Source organism: Mustela putorius, unplaced genomic scaffold, assembly GCF_011764305.1.
Source record: "Mustela putorius furo isolate JIRA1106 unplaced genomic scaffold, ASM1176430v1.1 tig00001130_pilon_pilon_pilon, whole genome shotgun sequence".
NCBI lineage: Eukaryota > Metazoa > Chordata > Mammalia > Carnivora > Mustelidae > Mustela > Mustela putorius.
The window spans coordinates 2,980,752-2,999,560 of record NW_025421584.1 but is presented as its reverse complement, the minus strand read 5'-3'; the positions used below and the strand labels follow the sequence as shown (position 1 = coordinate 2,999,560).

The 18,809-nt window shown below is 51.6% G+C and overlaps 1 long non-coding RNA gene across 1 annotated transcript in view; it reads right to left on the bottom strand.

Moving 5' to 3' along the window:
• Positions 1-15,964, bottom strand: part of LOC101693214 — a 38,654-nt gene extending 22,690 nt beyond the window's left edge. Inside the window, exons 1-3 of the long non-coding RNA XR_199846.3 lie at positions 15,602-15,964; positions 14,400-14,454; positions 13,710-13,802 (exon numbers count right to left, since the gene is read on the bottom strand). This is a non-coding gene — a long non-coding RNA (uncharacterized LOC101693214). The remainder of the gene's footprint in view (positions 1-13,709; positions 13,803-14,399; positions 14,455-15,601) is intronic.
• Positions 15,965-18,809: the final 2,845 nt, after the last annotated feature.

The window sequence follows — 18,809 nt, the reverse complement described above, 5'->3', positions numbered from 1 at the left end:
CCCTTTGTCCTTTTAATAGCAGAACCCCTCCTCTGAATGTGGCTGGGCAAATGGCCTCTCATTTAGAAGTGACATTTCCCGGGCTCTTGTGCATGTGCGTGTGACTGTATGGCTACGTTTTGACCAGTGGACTGTGGACAGAATGATTCGTGCAAGTTACAGGTTATTTTCACAAGGAAATTCTTTGCACTCCACTTCCTCCTCTTCTGCCTAGGTCTGGGCTGGAATGCAGACGGGATGGAATGAGTCAAGTTCAACCCTGAGGTCAGACAGTGTTAGCAGCCGGGCGCAGCCGGGCGGCAGGCAGCGAGAAAGTCATCGCGCAGGCCAGAGAGCTGCTGATCTGTGAGATTAGACGGCAAGATACTCGGCAAATCAGTTGCCTCCGATAACTCAGAAGGTGGACCAGGTACCTCAGGAGCCTGTAGTTCTAGGAAAAGTAAATTTTTCAAATGGGTGGGACTGTTTCTTGCTGCATTTAGCAAGGCGCTATCAGGAGAGACATTAAGTTGGGAATGTTTGCAAGCAAAGAGGGAGAGGGACAGCTCCACGAAGGGGACAGCTCCACGAAGGGGACAGCTCCACGAAGTGGCCAAGCAAAGGCCACTCTGCCTGTGGCCTGCAATCCAGATGACTGGAAAAGCCAGCTGCCTCTGTAGCCCACAGCAGCTCAGAGGCAAGCTCAGAGCTCTTCTCAGAGGTGTCTTCTAGAAGCTTCTCAAGCCAGCCCACAGGATCCAGTCTGGAAGCATCAGTCAGAGGAAGGGCACTGCTTTCCACTCAGACTTACTGCTCCAGATGCCCCCAAGAGAGCTATGTGAAAAGGAACAAGAGGCGGTTGGCGGGGAGTCTGCTTCTCCCTCTGCCCCTCCTCCCACTCGCTCTCTCAATCTCTCTCTCTTTCTCAAATAAATAAATAAAATCTTAAAAATAAAATATACGAGTTCATGTGAAAACTTCCAATTCAAATTCAGGATTATGGGGGTTTTATTTGCATCACTAAGTGTGCATGTGTCCTTCCTTCTGGAGCAAATCGTCCTGTCTCCCTCAGTGGCACCCACAAAAGACCTCGGGGTCCCCACTCCAAGGCATACACACTGAAGTCTCAGAATAAAAATGCCCAATACTACCACAGACAATAGAGTCCATGAACCAAGCAAGGTGAATTTAGTAGACTGCCTGGGACAGGGCCCTGGGACAAGGTAACCGAGGTCCCTATCGCATAGGTAGTGCAAGTTATAAAGCAAGCTGCCAAATTCTTAAACACAGTATATCCTCTTCCCCTACTTAGCCAGTGCGTCTTTCCACGGACAGGGAGACCGACTCCCCACTCAGAATTCTTGGCTCAGAGTTCGGCGCTGGAAGAGGTGGCCTGGGGAGAGCCTGCCCCAACTTTCCCCCGACTCTCACCATCTCTCATGCCCTCCCATCCCACAGGAGGACTTGCACACACACCTGTGGGTGTGTCGGGCCCGGGCCAGCCCTCAGGTGGCAAGGCGTGTGTCCCTGCGGTGCTGTTTGCCCATAGGTGGAGGGACCCGGGGATGGGGCCTCCGGGTGGGCTTGGAGCCACGGAGGTAGGAGATTTGAGTTCCAGGACCTAGAAGGGAAGATGCTAACTCCACTGCTCCTGTGCCCTACAGACCCCTTACCTCAGGGGACCGGCGGGACAGATGGCGAGGGACAGGCCAGAGCAGGGGTGCCCTCATCCAGACCCGGGGGCAGCCCTACCCGAGGAACCCAGCTATTCTCCCTGCCCCCTGCACCTCTGCAGTCTGGACTTTTATCATTACTTTTTATAAATATAAGCAGATTTCATGCACACACGTACTTCTCTCCATAGACACAGATACGAGCACGTGTGTACATGTAACCACTCACGTTGGCACACAGACCTTCTGCTCCAGGGTCAGGCAGGAGGCAGGGGGCGGGAAGCGTGCGGTTACACAGCCAGCCTCCCGCAGCCGCTGAGGTGCACCCTGAACCCGCCCGTTAGGGACAGCGGGGACCCGGCTTTTGAGCACTCTACGGCGAGTCCATCAAAGAAGCCAATGGGCCTGAGCAAGAACCAGTGGGAAAACAGAGCCTTCTGGAAAGACCCAAAAAAGGCAAACTGGACATAAGAGGAAAAGATCCAATTAGGTTCCTGACATAAGAGCCCTACGACCTTGAGCCAAACCGCGGGCAGGACCCACTTCTCTTTCCTTCGCAAATGCCTCAGTGTTGATTTTTGCCCCCTGCCCTTGCAGGGAGTGGGAAGTAAGCACCCCTGCGCCGCCCCAGCCAGAGGAAGCCCACCTCTGGCTTCCTCCGCTCCATCTCCCCCTCCCCCGCCAGGTCAGCTCCGGGCTTCCCCCGGCCACAAGTGGCCAGTTCGCTCCTGAAGGGACCATTTCTGCGGCTGCCCGGTAACGAGGCTTGCACCTGTCCTGCTGAAGAGTACGAGCCGCCAGTCAGCATGTAGTCACACGAGGGGGGCGACATGAGGAAAACAGAAATCAGAATTCCAGGTGCGAGTCGGCTTTCGTGTCTTTTCCATCACTAAAAAGTAGATGCATCCAGCCCGGACCACCCCCGAGGGGCCACAGTGGTTTGCCGTGGACCCTCCTGTGAGCCTCCTGGCTGCTCCGTGGCCTGGCGGGCCCCGGGGAAAGCACCCCTCCATCCAGAAAAGCTGAGAGATGACAAAGCCTGGGAGCTAGTGAAAGCTGTTCTTTACCCGCAGAGACCCCCAGATACCCCCAGATACCCCCAGAGCGCATATACTGTTTTAAACTTACCATAGGTTTTATTTATAAGAACAATGGGATGTCATTAAAAACTCTAGCTCTCATAAACCACTGCCTAACTTTGTCTTGGGTTGAAAAATCTTTCTGGCCTATTTTTTTTTTTTTTTTTTAGAGTTAGAAATATCAGCAACAGTGGCCTGTCCCACGTCTCTCTCCAGTGGCCTCCAGGGAAAGAAGCCTCCATTGTCTCCCTAAGAATCAGTCAGAGCTTTGCTGGAGGCTGTCCGCAGTGGGCTCTGATCCCCTGGCCTTGGTTTGCTCCCCCTACATGTAATTAAAGAAGAAATCTACAGGGAAACGCGCCAATACTCTCCTCACTGTCTGCCCGCCGCCACCTCGAGGGGATAGAAAGTTCAGTTGGTTACCATGGGCAACCCCACTGGTCCCTGGGCTCGCTAACGAACCCCTCCTGGGACTGAAAAGCTTTCCTTTGTTAATGAAGGACTTCCCTCCTCCATACCTTCAACTTCCTCCTGAAGCCTCAGAGCGATCGGCTTTATTTCCTTCCTAAATACTCGCACATTCTGAGCAGAACAGCTGGTAAGTAGAGGGCATTCTGGCAGTTTCCGCTAAACCAGCAAGCGGAGGTCAAACCACCGGGCCGCTCGGTGTCACTTGCAGAAACGACATTGGTCTACAGAACACAGCCGGTGTGGAGACATTGTTGTTCACTGATCTCAATCTAAAACAGTCTGCCTGGAGATGAGACTCTCAAAAACAAGCCCAGACGAAGCCACCTGTCAGTTGCCACCCCCCCAACTTTCCTCCTAACCCTTCCTTCCTCAGTGTCCGTGGTGGCCACACGCCCAGCACCAGATCCTAAACCACGACAATCCTGTTCCTCAGTGCTCCGGCTTCTCTCGCAGCTGTGGGTGGCCCTATGACCCACTTCTAGCCATTGAGTTGAGAACGAAAGTAGGTTGAGAACGTTTCTGGGAAAACTTCTACTTTTCCTGTTAAAGGGACAGACTCGGCGGGTTCTACTCTTTACCTCCCTTCTCTCTGCCTTGAACACAAACATGATGTCTGGGGCTGTGGCATCGATCTTGCAACCACGAGGCAAAGAAAGACCTTGGGTAAGCATTGTGGATTAGCAGGACTCGTGGCAGCCGATGCCTACCTCTGAACTTCCGGTTATGTGAGAACAATAAACCTATATGTGTTCAAGCTCTCCTCCACTCTCCACCACCTCCCCTTTGTAGGACAAATTCAAGGGAAAGTCAGGTTGGGTGGATGGGGCTGTGAAATGTTCCAATCTGATCCAGGGATTTGGGTCCTAAACAGCCTTCTCTGTACCTGTCTCCCTGCGGCTCTGCTTCTCTGCCCACCACAGCATAGCCAGACCCCGCATTGGAAGCCCAGATCGGACCTCGTCACTTCTCGGCTCACAGTCCCTCCGTGACCCCTGCGGCTCTGATGGTCATGGTCTGTGTGTGTGTCCCCTGAACGCATATCTGAAATATAATGCCCGGTGTGATGGTATGAGGAGACAGGAGTTTTGGAAAGGGGCTTCGTGCCCTTATAAAAGAGATGCAGCTAGAAGCTTGTGACCTTGAAGAGGACCCTCCCCCAACCATGTCAGCTCCTCAACCTTTGACTCCCAGTCTCCACACCTGGGAGAAATACATGTCCGTTCTTCAAAAGCCACCCAGTCTGTGGTGTTTTGTTAGAGCAGCCCAAACAGACTAAGTCACCGATTAAGACCAAAGACTGACATATTGTGGGTTTTTTTGGTCAAGACTCTAGACTTAGAGTTATGAAAACCCATTTTCACCATGAAAAACGGTTTGGTGATTTCCTCAAAAAGTTAAACATGGAGTTTCCGTATGAACCAAGAATTCTGCTCCTAGGCATATACCCAAGAGAATTAACAATGTGTGTTCAGATAAATACATCTGTACAGATGTTCACAGCGGCGTCATGCATAATAGCCAAATGGGAGAAACAACCCAACCGTCTGTCACACCCACAACAATGTGGGTAAGCCTTGAGCACATCAAGTTTTCAAGAGGGACGTATTCCAGAGACACAAAGGTCACGTGTTGTACGGCTGCGTTCGTACGAAGTACCCAGAATCGGCAAACCCACAGAGACAGAAGGTGGGCTGGGGGATGTGAGGGGCTGGGGGCATGAGGAGTGGCTGCTCCATGGCTCTGAGGTCTCCTTTTGAGGTGACAGCACGCTCCGGAATGAGACGCAGGTGGCAGTTGTATGCCCTGGGGGATGAGCTAAACCCAAGGGTTGTTCACTCGGAGATGGTTAATTTCAGGGTCTGTGAATTTCACTCCAACTTAAAAAGGACTGAAAGGTGAGGAAGGAAGGAACGGAGGGAGGGAGCGGGGGGGGGGGGGCAGGGGAGCGGAGGGAGGAGCGAAGAGGGAAGGACAGGAGAGAGGAAGGAAGGAGTTTACTCATAGAACTACGTGTGCCGCTGAAGAGGGGGCTGTCCTGAATGAGGGACAGAAACACAACGAGAGGGGAGGGCTTTCCTTCCCCCATGCCACGGCGCCTGGGATGGCCGCACCCCTCCTCAGCCGCCACGAGGCGCTGGCCTTCCCCCCAGCAGAGAGACTAGGTCCTTCCTGGGTCACCCCCTACACACACACCGGACTCTACACTGCCCGTGTACTCACACACCCCGTAGGCGTTAACAGAGAAGTTTCTCTCCGTTTCTCCGAGGGTTTCATTTCTTTAAGGCATTAGGAATGAAGAAGGATTGACTTGGGCCACTTTCATTTTTCTGCAGGAAAGGGAGGCGTCCTGGCAGAAGAAACGAACTGCCCTGGGTACTTGCATGGGGACATTTAAGATAAAGAACTGTGACCTGAAACCATGGAAAGGCTGGAAAGGGACCCAAAGGGGCCCAGAAGGGGGCAGGAGCTGGAGAGGATGACGTTGTGGCAGAGGGAGACTGGGCACGAGGGAACACGGAGCAGGATGGGGGTCACCCCCATCCCAAGCCTGGGACCCCATCAGAGACACAGCAAGAAGAACTTGCTAGAAGGACAGTCTTCCTCCATTGGCAAAGGAGAAACGCTGAGAGGGTCCAGCTCCAGGGATCCCAGCAGGGCAAAGCAGGACAGACTCGGGACTGACAGAGGAGGGACCGAAACCAGAGATCTCATTTGCTGAGTACTCGGGTTTTCTGGCAAAACGAAAACGGGAGGGGCAGCTGCTGTTTGGGGCACTGTGTCTGGCAATGCTGTCAGGGGATCACCACATCTCTTGGGTAAGGCCAGTTCTCGGGACCAGGGGCCTGGGGGGACCTCACGGAAAGTGCGTCCTTGGCTTTAGCCAATGTCTGTTCTGACCTGTTTCGGGGACAAGAGCTGACAAGTCTCATGTCACAGATTCTGTAAGGACCGAGGCATCACGGGGTAATGAAGAGGAGGCAGGGCTGCCCTCTCTCCCTCCCTCCCAGGGAGAAGGGAGACGAATTCGGGCCAGGCCTTGAGCACCACCAGGTGGCTTCTTCCACCTGGACCTGGTGCATCTCTTTTCAGACTCCGGAAGGACAGGGCTGATGGCCCTGCCCGGCCACTGTGCCCTTGCCTCCTCCTTGCTGAGGTACTGGGGCGTAACCTGCTTTGGTCTCCTGCCTGAGGCCCCAGAGCAGAAGGTGATAAAATGTTGCTGGTCTCGACCACGTCTGTGGGTTCCCACAGACTCCAGCCCAGCTTTGGGACGCTGACCTGCGCCACGATCCCGTATTTACTCCGCTGCTGCCAACGGGGTACCTGCGTCCCCACTCACTCCTGCCCCTTCTGACTCAGGCTCTCTTGAAACAAGCCAGGCAGGAAGGGGCCGGGACACAGCCCCACGTTCTGAGCTCCCTGCAGGGGAGAACATCTGTGACCAGTCTGTGACATTCCCCCTGTGAACATCTGTGACAGTCACCCTGATTCCTCCCCACAGCTCTTCCACCGACGGAACCTGAGCCCCGCTCTCCGTGGAGGAAGCCAGGCTACGGAGTGTCTCATCCTACATGGAGGGCGCGGAGATCGGCCTCCAAACAGACTCAGACCTTCTGAAACTCTCGGAGGGACCCCACCCATTATCTCAGCGAGATAAAGCGCGGGAAGGTGACACACACCTTGGAAGGAATCTGGGGCAGAGCAGATCCTACCAAAAGCACGCGCGGAGGCCCAGACTCTGAATAAGCGTGGGGCTTGGCGACCCCGGGAAGCATGTGTCCAGGTTGGAGTCGAGCTCTGAGTAGAAGAGGAAATGCTCCACTTGCATCCGTCCTCCAGTCAGAAGGCAAACTGCTCCTTTTTCCAAACGGCACGTCCCTTGCACACACAGTGGCCGTCAGAGCAGAGGCTCGGAAAGCTGGAGAGGCCAGAAGCCTCCGGCCCCAGCGGCAGGCTCTGAGAACGCACGCGTGCACAAAGCCTGAAGCCGCGCTGAGATGTGGCCGTGTCTGGGAGGGCAGAGACCCCACAGACTACAGAGGAGGGACTCACAGGCCACTCCACCAGGCATCACCGTGGCCCGGACCCAGGGGCAGCCCCCTACAGAGCGACGCCAACCCTTATTCCCCAGCACAAAACCCATGCCATTTACTGTCAACCAAATAATGACCTCATCCAGGGACCCACAGGCCCGCAGACACAGTCCCCCGGGGACAGAGAGGACAGGGATCCGTGTCCGGGCACGCGGACGCCCAGTGCCCTACGCCACCAAGTTCACATTCAGTCGCCCAACTCTGCTTTCTGGCAGAAAGAACCACCTGTCTGGGCCTTGCATTCAGTGATGTCGGTGGCAGACGCTTTCCATGTGCAAAGTCTGATGCTGAAAGCTGGATTTCTCTATTGAGAGTCAGCTGCAAAGGCCCCGAAGCTGGCTCGCACCGAGGCTTTGTCCTCGATTTGAAAACATGCTTTTCCCCGAAGGCCTCTGAGCAGGCCCTGTGAAGAATCGCAACGAGGCCCTGAAGTCAGACGGAATTAATGTGACTCATTCCTCCTGCTGGATCTCGATAGGACACTTGAAACCCAGGCCACATCCTTCTTTCCCAGGGCCGCGTGGCAAGGCTGAGCTCAGTAAAGCTTCAGGGATGATTTGTAATAGGATCAGAGTCAAGGGTTTGGGGTTTTGTGTGTGTGTTTGGGGCGGGGGGGGGGGTCTTCTTTTCAGCTGCAAGCACACCTTTCCAATGAAGCACCCAAATACAGGTATTATCAGGACAGAAACAGTGCATGGGAGCCAGGACTGGGAGGTGGCCGGACGGAGGTGGCTGGACGGAGCTGGAGGCGGAGAGGTTCCATTAAAGGCCCTGGAAGAGGGCAGAGTCTGGCCCAGAGGAATCTGTGCTTTAGTCCCAGCAGTGCCAGGTGGCGGAAGGTCAGAACACAGAGAAGGCAGAAGGAGAATGGACCTGTGGGAGTCACTGCGGTTTTCCCGGGCACTGATTTACGTGCCTACAACAGGCCGGGTCCCGTGGATAGAAGCGATTTAGGGCAAAGGGAAAGAACACTCAGAGGCCACAGGAAGGCCGTATCACCCCAGGAACGATGGCCCAAGATCCTCCAAGGGGCGGGCTTAAAGACAAGCCCAAACCCCCACCTTCCAGGTAAAGAAACGGAGGCAGAGATGGTAAATTAAACGTAAACTCCCCCTCCCCCTTCCCAAAATAAGGTCTATGACTGCTTTGAAATCATAGGAATAGGGTGTCAGGAAACCTCTGATTTTATCTTGGTCCCAATTAGCCATGTGGACTGTCTTAGTTGGCTTCGCCTGCAGTAACAAAATATGACAGTTTTGGGGGCAGAAACAACATGTATTCACCTCTGGGGCTGGAAGGGCCAAGTTCAAGCCACAGGAGGATTGTCCTTCTGGTCAGGGCCCACTTCCTGGCTTGTGGGCAGCTCTGTGCATGCATGTCCTCACAGGACAAGGGGCCGGGGCTCTCTGGCGTCTCTTTATAAGGACACTGATCCCATCATGAGGGCTCCCTGCTTATGACCGAACCACCTCCCAAAGGCCGCATCTTCTATTACTATCACCTTGGGATGACAAAGTCTAGATACGAGTCTGGTGGCAGGACACACGCATCTGGTCTATAACGTGGCCTCAGTAAGCAACACGACCCACAGACAGCCTGATACTACACAGGAGGGACCCTCACTGCTCTTTGGTGGGGAGGCACAGAATTTCATGTTCCTGCAATGTTTTTTCCTATATTAAACTGAGACGACCTATTTTTTTGCTTACTCCTAAACCCCACTTTTTCCCAAATAAAAACCTTTTCTTTTATTCCTAAATGAGGAAACATATTTTTTTAACACCTCCAGTTTGTCCAACATGGCACCAAATGCTTGATATTTAACCCTTACAACACTGCTAAGAGGTTGGCATCCCACTTGGTGGATGAGGACACAGAGGCTCAGAGAGGTTAAGTCATCTGCCCAAAGTCACAATACGGACTGTGATCAGGTTGACTCCAAAACCCATGTGTGCCTCTCCAATATCAGCAACGCCCTCACAGATCTATTTGCCACGGACGAGTGAGCTGTCATGCCTCCTCCCACGGTGGCGGAGGGTGCGAATGAACAAATCGCACTCCGCTGGCCCTCCTCTGACCGAGGCTGATCTCGGTGACTGAGATCAGGTGCTGCTTCCTCCTGTGAATGGGGCAGGGAGGGGGTGGGCAGGAAGCAGGAAGCTGTTTCTAGCAAGGGCCACGATGGGGCAGTGCCAGCCTTCTCTGGCTGCCACATGTGAAGGTGACACAGACCTGATTCTAAGGGGCCACGTGACAGAGTGGAGAGATGCTGGTTGTGGCGGCAGCAGCCATTGTATTCTGGGTGTCGCAGGTTCCTTACAAATGCCTGGACTCACGCTCTGATGGCAGCAGAGACGGGACACCTGCGCTGATCCCGTGTGCCTCCCCGAGCATATGCCTGGTCAACCTGTTGGGTCTGGTAAGTCACTGGCATTAAGCTGACCTTCCCCCTCGTAAGCACCCGCAGAGGACAGCAGTGTGCCTTTCCACCTGTCTAAATGAACCTCATCCCCCAGCACCTGCGGTTTCCACCACGGAACCTGGGGACGTGGCGGAACCGACTCAGAGAAACCCTTTCATCCATTCAACCGTTCTCTAAACACTGAGAGGCCCCTTAGCCAACACGCTGTTGGATGTGACAGAAATGTCGTGGGCTTTTACGAAAGGCTTGTTTTCAAATCTTGGCTCTGCGACAACCTGTGTGCCCTTGAGATAATTTTGTGACCTTTCTATCTTCCCATCAGTGACACTGCTTCACGCGGGCTGTCAAGAAATGAGCCGGGACCACACCTAGACGGCAGGTAGCACGATCGGGCTCTGAATGACGGCATGACGTGTTCATGGGTGAGAAGGCTCCTGCTCTCCCCTTGACCAGGGACCCCCGCCTCTTCCACATCAGACAAGGACCTGCAGTGGCTTTAGCGCTTGACCAAAATTTTCAGAGCTACGGTCTCTGGGTAAGACAAGAAGACTGAAGTGTATCTGACCAACGAATCACCCCACCCCATGAAGGAGGGAGAGAGAGAGGAAGTGAGCAAGAGAAGAAAAACAGAAGAAGAAGGTTGGAGGGGAAGGGGTTTGCAGAGAGCTACGGGGAGCAGGTTTTCCAAGAAGGACCCCTCATGTCTTGGTACGCAAGTTCCAGATAAGTTTGGGGACATTCATGGAAATTTCCCTTGTGGTTTGGAACCTGGTCCTGTAGGACCCTGAGGGATACGTCACCGAAAAGTTGAATGACCTTGAAAGCCTGACCACAGAAGCATGACTGTCTTCGAGCGGGGCCTCCAATAAGGGCTTCAGGGGCAGAGCAAACTCAAAGACGGAACAGTTAGCCGTGGTGGCAGGACACCTTCCAGCCCCACTGCCTCAAGGAATAGGGGAAATCAAAAATGTACCCTACTCCCGGGGTCATCCGGCTGAGGAGAGGGTCCACACCGAGAGTGGGAGACACCATCGGCCTTCTCGCTGCTTCTGGTGAAAACCAGAGGGAGAGGGAGCTAAAGGAAGGGCCCTTGGACAAAAGGGAGCCACCGTCCTGGTTTGGGAAATTCTTGACTTCTCTGGATGCCAAGTGGTGTCAAAATTAAGAAAGGGCTCCCAGGCCAAAGACAAGTGCAGGGTGCTGTCCGGAAAATTGGATCTAAAGATGAATCCAGAAGTGTGACTGGTCTGCATCTGCTTGGATGACATGACAAATAGCAGGAAGGCCCACGGACGGGGACAAGAACAGCCCTGTCCTCTGAAGGGCTTATAGGACAGCTGAGGCTCCTCTCTTTCCGGATGGAATGAGCCCCGAGAAGACCGGAGACCCTCAGAGTCTCATGGAGGACGGACATTGGAGGAACGTGGCCAGCTTGGGCTAAAAGGCACAGACAGCACTCACTGACATGACGTCTTCAGCCTCCGGACCCTGTACAGGCGGGAAGCCTGCTGAGAAAAGGAAGCCCCTGGGAAAGGTAGGATGACCCAGAGGGAGAAACAGAGGCCGGCGGAATGAGTCTGAGAGCGAGGAAAGTATCCCGGAGCCGCCCACTGGAGCCCGCCTTCCTTCCATAAGTGCTCTGAGGCCATGACCTGGGTGTATCCCCACCTTCCACCCAGGCCGAACAGGAGGGCCCATGGCGTCACCCTCTGCTTGTCCCATCACTGCCTGTTGTTGAGTGTGGGAGGGGGCAGGTAGCTAGTGTCTCTAGCTCACAAATCTCAGATCAAAGAGAACTGGACTTGAGAGCTCAAGGAGCCTCATTAGTATGGATCTGGTTTGGACAAGATGAGAGTTTGGGGGTCTTGGGAGAGGCTAAGCACATCTTGCCCCTGGGAAGGCCCTGAACCATGGTGGGACCAAGGGCAAGTGTGGCCGCCCGCCTCTCAGATACCCCTACTGACTCCTCCCTCCCGTGTTCTCTGGCCTGTGTTGTCCTTCCCTTCTGGAATGGGACTGACCCGTGCCCGGGGCCCATGCTCTGGGAGAAGGCAGCAGTCACGTCATGCAGACACCTGAGCAGGTCTCTGCCAGGCCCACCTGGTGAGAGTCTGAGGCCTCTGCCCTCAGAGAGCACAGACTTGCCACCACGCGGGAGCCACCATGGTGGGCTGATCTGCCGGTCTCCTTCAGATGGCCGCAGGGCCCGGGCTGGCTGGCCCTTTCACTGCAACCTCGGGAGAGAACCCAAGCCCCACAATTGTATGAAAGCGCTCTCCAACTCCTGCCCCACAGGCACTATGTCCAAATAATAATACACATTTAGTATTGGTTTCGGGTACTACAATGTGGGGTAATGTGTTACCCAGCAACAGGTAACTATTACAGGATGTAAATAAACACATCGAAGATTTCATTCAATTCATTAACTAACGATGATGAAAATAGGAATTCGGTTCCCAGAGCACCTGAGGAACTTGACGCTTATGGACAGTTTAAGGACAGTTTAGAGTCCAAGGGCTGGGTTCATACAAAATAATATAAAACCAGTTCTTGTCCTATGGGGTAATGAACGGCCACCTTTGGGTTATCTTTCCACCAAACAGAAATTAGTTTCATCTGTGTCAGTCAAACATCTAAAGTTCACACAGAACTTCCGACATCTTGAATCTACAGAAAGCAGGGAATAGAGTCATTCTATGCAGGGAGAGGCTGCTCCGTGGCTTCCGGCACATTCAGGAGCATCACTGCCTTATGTACTACTTGTCAGTGACCGCCTCCCTCAACACTGCGCTCCGCGCCAGTCGTGACAATCAAACATGTCTCTAGACATTGCAAATGTCCCCTGAAGGACCCAGGGTTGAGAACCACTGCCTCAGATCATTAAGCATCCTTGGGCAGACCTATCCGATGATGCTCATTTTGACACTGACATGATATGCCTCCACTTTTTGGCCTCATTTCCAAGTTACACATACTCTCGCATAACAAGCATCTGTGAGCGGAGAGCCGAGAGCCGATGCTCCCTCCCAATTGATGCTTCCAAGGAAAGGGGGTTCCAGGCCCCTGCTGCTGCCTCCAGCTAAAACTGGACATGTGACATGGTCTCCTTCACCCCCATCCAGAAGGGGCCAGGAAAAGGGTATACAGGGCAAACACAGTCAGAGCAGGGCACGGGGTCACAGAGCTTCCAAGGTAAGCCATGCGGCACTATCGATAAAGACTTGTCTCTGAGCGCCTCAGGCAAGAAGATGAGTTGTTAGCCAATGGAAAGCTAAGAAGAGGAATAGAATTCCCAAAGAGGACTTCAGACCCTAACGAACGTTTTTTTGGGTTTTGTTTGCTACCTTTTCAAAATCATTTTAAACAGGCAAGCAGTATTTACCTAATAAAAATAGGTATGATTTTTTTCCTCTCTGAAAAAAAAAAAAAAAGAAAAAGAAGAAATTTGAATTCACCTTTGGGGGCAGATTGATTCTTTGTTTTGAAAGGAACCATTACATGAATTCCTTAAATGAATTCCCCTTTAAACTGATGAGGGACAGAAGCAGAAAAATGTTCACTCTTAGCCCAGAAGGCTGACCTACAGCCTGCTTAGTTCCGGTAAGGATCAAATACGTGCTGGTTGCTACATTCTTAAAGGGTCTTGTGACTGCCTGTACATCTCACCCCTAGTTAATGTCGAGCTGAATGATAAGCAGCAGAAAAAGCGTGTAAATGTAGTTCTATGAGCAGAAATTCGAGGAAGATATTTATGATCTAATACTCCCTGCCCATCGCCTCCCCTCCCTCGAGCACCAAGTGTATAACCACCAGCCTCACACAGCAAAAGGGCAGCTCTTTCTGCCCACGGGCCCTGTCCCCACACTACTGAAATAAACTTACTAAGTTGCACCATACAAAGTCTCAAGAATTCCTTCCCAGCTGTCACATGTGGCAATCTTGCAGGAAAACCATGACTTCGATGACGAAGCGTAACGCAAACACTCACCATGCTTGTTGAGTCTGTTGGCCTGTAGGTGGATGTTGGAGGTGGAGAAGCTCCACATTCTGTGCGGAGTAAATGGCAGAATCAGAACTGGACCTGGGGGGAAAAATTGGTCAGTAAGGGGTAGAGGAATCAGTTTGCTGTGGCTGTACCTATAGCCTGTGGGGTGATGGGTCTGCTGCTGGAGGCCAGCCTGGGTTGGAGAATTCCCCCGCAAGGGAAGGAACGAAGGCTAGGACAGGAGTCTGGGTGGGGCTCGTTTCACTTAGCCTTTGTGGATGCTATGGGGCTAAGCTTAGTTTTAAGGCCCAGTTAAGTCTCCTGCTGGATAGTTACATTCCGATGGGCTAGTTTCATCAGGGACCAGAAGGCAAGGGAGCTCTCCGGAGGCCAAGGGGGTATACCTCAAAGCTAGGGTCACTTCTGTTGTCAGTCATCCTGGGAATGGGCTGGTCTTGAGCTAGGGAACGAGGATCAGGGAGGCCAGCCTCTGACAAAAGAGACAGCCCTTCTTTCTGGGCATCCGAGCAGCTGGAATCAGGGACATCCACAAAGCCCTTCTGGGGAAGGGGGGAACCCCTCCTTCCCATGAAGGCCATCTGGAAGCCAGGTGGGGGAGCCCTGGAAAGGACACCCGGACAGACCCACCTAGAAACTCCAAGAGTAGCCACATCCAGTAGGCTTATCACTTACCTATGCTCTACCCTCTTCCCCTCTTTCTTCCTAGCTCGTCAACCCAGTCTGGTTCCTGTTGTGAGGGAGGAATTTAAGGGAGAAGTCTGTTCCATGCCTAAAATGCAGTGCCAAGTGCCCAAGCTGGCTTGCTGGTAAGGACAGCAGCCTGAGGGAGAGGAAGCGTGGCCTGGCCCAATGACAGAGCATGTATGTATCACCCACCACAACCTCCAAATCAGACCTCTGAGAGATCTCAGGGACTGAGACTCTGGGCACAGAGGGGACCCAAGGTTAACAATTCCCAAGACGAATGTGCCACTGAGGAATTCATGGAAACACGAAGTGTGGTTGAGGGGTGGTCACAGACTGGCAGACAGGCAGGCTATTGGTGAGCGATGGATAGACGGACAGGCAGAGACAGAGGAGGATGGATGGATGGATGGGTGGGTGGGCAGAGAGGCACATAGACAGACAGAGATAAAGGACGGATGGTGAAGTGTTCAGAACATGTCCCCCAAAGGAGGCCACTTTGGTATATTGATTATTTGAGTTAAAAGTCTTGAGAAATAGCAGGTATGGGACACCTGGGTAGCTCACTCAGTTAAGCACCTGACTCTTGATCTCAGCTCAGGTCTTGATCTCAGGGTCATGAGTTCAAGCCCTGCATTGGGCTCCATGCTGGCCATGGAGCCCACCTGAAAGAAGAGGCAGAGACAGAGACAGAGACAGAGAGGGGGAAGGAGCAAGATGGCAGAGGAGTAGGAGACTAAATGTCACTGGGTCTCAGGAGTTCGGCAAGATAGTTATCAAACATTCTGAACACCTACACACTCAACAGGAGATGGAAGAGAAGAAGAGCAGCGATCCTAGGAACAGAAAAACAACCACTTTCTGGAAGGTAGGACGAGCGGAGAAGTGCATCGGGGCAATAGGTGGGCAGAGAGACTGCGGGGGGAGGGGCTGGTTCCCCGCAAGCGGTGGAGCCCCAGAGCACGACATCGGAGCTTTTAGAGTCGGCTCCACTGAGGGACCTCACTCCCGAGGCTAGGTGGGGGTGGGGGAATGGGGGGGTGGAGACCTCGCAGGGACAGTGTGGTCTCAGGACCCGCGGGGTCACCCACAGACCAAGGGTGTCTGAGGGTGGCCGAGCTCGCAGGTATCAGAGCGGGGAAGCCGGCGGCAGAGACGGAGCCCAGGAGGGGCTCTCCGCTCGGGCTGACCTTACACCGTGATCCGGGACACGGTCAGGACACTAAGGGCGCACGCAGGAGTGGGGCCCCAGCTCGCAGCTCCTCCGGACAGAGCCTGGGCGGCGCCATCTTCCTTCCCATCCTCCAAAGCTCTACGGAAAGCGCTCAGGGAACAAAAGCTCCGAGAACAAAACCGCGCAGATGACTTAGCCTGGCCCCGGGCGAGGGCGGTCAATTCCGCCTCAGGCAAAGACATTTGAGAATCTCGGCAACAGGCCCCTCCCCCAGAAGATCAGCAAGAACATCCAGCCGGGCCCAAGTTCACGGATCAAGGAGAACTGCGGAACTCCAGAGTTAGGGGAAAGCAACACAGAATTCATGGGTTTTTTCCCATGATCTTTAATTCTTTCAAAGTCAATTTTTTTTTGAATTTTATTTTTTCCTTATTCTGTTTTTAAAAATTTTCCTCATTCTTATTTTAACATTTTTTAAACTACTTGTTCTTATCAATACCTTTTTTAAAATCTTTTTAAATTTTCATCGTTATATTTTATCCCTTCATTGTATTTAACCTTATTTTTTGTATACATACAGGTTTTTTTTTTTTCCTAAAAAATTTTGGGATAAAATTTCATCTAATAGATCAAAATACACTCTAAATGTAGCTCACGGCTTTGTTCTGGTCTCCAGCCTAGATCACATCCTCTCACATGTGATGATCACATTCTCTCCTTTTTTCCCCCTTTTCTTTTTTCAATGAACTTCTTATAAATTCCTTTTTTAGAATCTTTTTAAATTTTCATTTACAGTCATATTCCATACCTTTATCATGTTTACCCTTCTTTTTGTATATATGTCAGTTTTTCTTTCTTTAAAATTTTGGGAGGAGTTTCTTCTAATAGACCAAAATACACCCAGAATCAAGTGTGTGTGGCTCTGTTCTGAAATTCACCAGTCATATATACATGACTTTTTCCCCACTCCTTTCTTTCCCCTCTGTTTCAGGTCCCTTCCAATTTGGTTAGTGTATATTTTTCTGGGGTCATTCTACCCTTTTAGTATTTTTTCTCTCATTCATCTAGTCTTATATGGATAAAATGAAAAAGCAGAAAAACTCACCTCAAAAGAAAAAGAACAAGAGGCAATACCAATGGCTAGGGATTGAAAAAAAAAAAAAACCCATTGATATGCTGTCCATCAGAAACTCATTTTAGACCCAAGGACATCTCCAGATTTAAAGTGAGGGGGTGGAAAACAAGCTACCATGCTAATGGACATCAAAAGAAATCTGGGGTGGTAATCCTTATATTAGATAAATAAGATTTTAAGCTGAAGACTATAATAAGAAATGGGGAAGGACACTATATCATACTTAAAGGGTCTGTGCAACAAGAAGATCTAGCAATTTTAAATATCTATTTAAATATGCCCCTAACATGGGAGCAGCCAATTATATAAACCAATTAATAGCAAAATCAAAGAAACACATCAACAATAATACAATAATAGTAGGGGACTTTAACACTCCCCTCACTGAAATGGACAGATCATCCAAGCAAAAGACCAACAAGGAAATAAAGGCCTTAATGACACACTGCACCAGATGGACATCACACATATATTCACAACATTCCATCCCAAAGCAACAGAATACACATTCTTCCCTAGTGCACAAGGAAATATTTATATTAATTATCTCCCTAAAATGTGGGCAAGGGGCAAAGAAAGGATGTGAAAACATCAATGAGTGAGAACCACTGAAGGTAGATTACTTGCTTTTGCTCGTCATAATCCAGAAGGTGCTCCAGAGGCCAAGTTCAAAACTCCCCAGGGGTCCCCTGCTCTAGAAATGTGTGATGGACACATTTCACAGCAGTTTCACCCAACACCAGCCAGGATGTATGAAATAGAAATTCGAGAACCAAAGGGTGGGCCCATTGTTGTAGGAAAGGCGGGGAGCAGAAGAAGTTGTCCAGATGGGCCCTGAAGGAAGGCTGGTCCTTGTGGGTGTCACTGCGAGCTCCCTGATGCCACAGCCATGGGGTTCCTTCCAGAAGGTTCTGCTGCCCTTTACCTGTCTCCTACAGAAAGGGAAGGTTATCGTACATTGCTTGCTTCCCTAATGTATGTCAAACAGCTCAAAGAACTATTCTAAAGAATGTGACTATTTGTGGAAAAAGACCTTATGCAGGGCTACCTAATGTCACCTAATAACCACACAAGGCTCCCAGAAACATGACAGCCCAACAGATTGTGCCAAAGGCTTTCATGATGAAATGGAGCCCAGTGGGGCATCGAGAGTCCTAATCTTCTGTGAAAGGCCTAACTGGGGAGCCCAGTCATAGTTAATGTGCGTATTTTCCACACATAAAGCTGATTATCTCCCCCTACCTGGAAACAAGGGAAAAATTACTTGTAATTATTCTATACTTAAAAATAGTGTGTTCTGGAAGTTTGTTTGACTCCCTTCCTAGCATGCCCGTTAATAGCTCTAAAGAGGAAAGAACACGGCGCTGGTTTGGAGTGACGCGATGGGTGACAGCACGCTTCACGTCTTAAGAGGAGGTGGGCGAGAAGGATCTACCTTTAAAGAACTCCAATTACAGTAATTACCATTGTTACCAAAATTACTGTTTTTAAAAGCCTGAAGTCCTCTATTGGAGAACACTTCAGAAGGCTGTGGAAAAAACCCACATGACCAGCACGATTAGGGAGAACAAAAGCCAAGCATTGTTTAAAGCTGCTTAAATCCTCCCATGCCTCCGTGCTTGGTGGGAAGTTACCGTTCCTGAAAGCCTGTCATAGTTTCTTAAGTTTTCAAAGAGCTGTCAGCAATATTCCCGGAATGGGAGGCCGAGCAGCACGTGAGCGGAGCCGCACGTCTCCTTCCGGCACCTCCTGAACTTCTCTTCTGATGGGGCACACACACCAGGGCTCCTGTTCTGGGCCACGGGGCAGACGGGCCACAATGGGCAGCGACCGGGGCTGCTAGGAGGTAGTGCGGATTCCATCTGGGATCACCTCTGTGCTCTTGGTGGGGTGCCGGAAAGATCTAGATGCTGGTGGGGATGCTCTCAGATTATGAGGACGAGGGCTATTTTTGCACATTTTCAGTGTGTTGCAGATGGATGTTTTCCGTCAAGAACCCTAAAAACCTAACTACTAGGAACATGAAATTAATAAAACAAAGAACTATAAAATATAAACCCCGTGACATTGTTATCAGGATCAACAGGCA